This window comes from Bufo bufo, chromosome 2 (genome assembly GCF_905171765.1).
Source record: "Bufo bufo chromosome 2, aBufBuf1.1, whole genome shotgun sequence".
NCBI classification, from domain to species: Eukaryota; Metazoa; Chordata; class Amphibia; order Anura; family Bufonidae; genus Bufo; species Bufo bufo.
In genome coordinates, this window is record NC_053390.1 from 255,387,013 (window position 1) to 255,387,358 (window position 346).

Genomic DNA, 346 nt, shown 5'->3' on the forward strand with positions numbered 1-346 from the left:
ACAGGCCCCTTCTCAGCCCACTCCCAGAATGTAGGACCCACCCGGGACACGTCTATTATAGACTTTCTGCTCCTGTAGTATAGAGTATAATAATGGCTAGCCCTTAGCCTGCTCTGTCCACGAACGGCCATACACCAAATGCAAGGTTTAGCAGTAGTTTTTTTTACATATATTTTATTAGTTTTGCCAAGCATCCTTAAACAGGACGTTCACATGGGTCATATATTCTGCAGATTTTAGGGTACTTTCACACGTGAGAGATTTTGATGCAGAACTTTCTGTAGCTGAAAATCTGTTTCATTCAATTGAATGGGATGTTTTGGTGGCAAAATCCTAGATCTCTGCA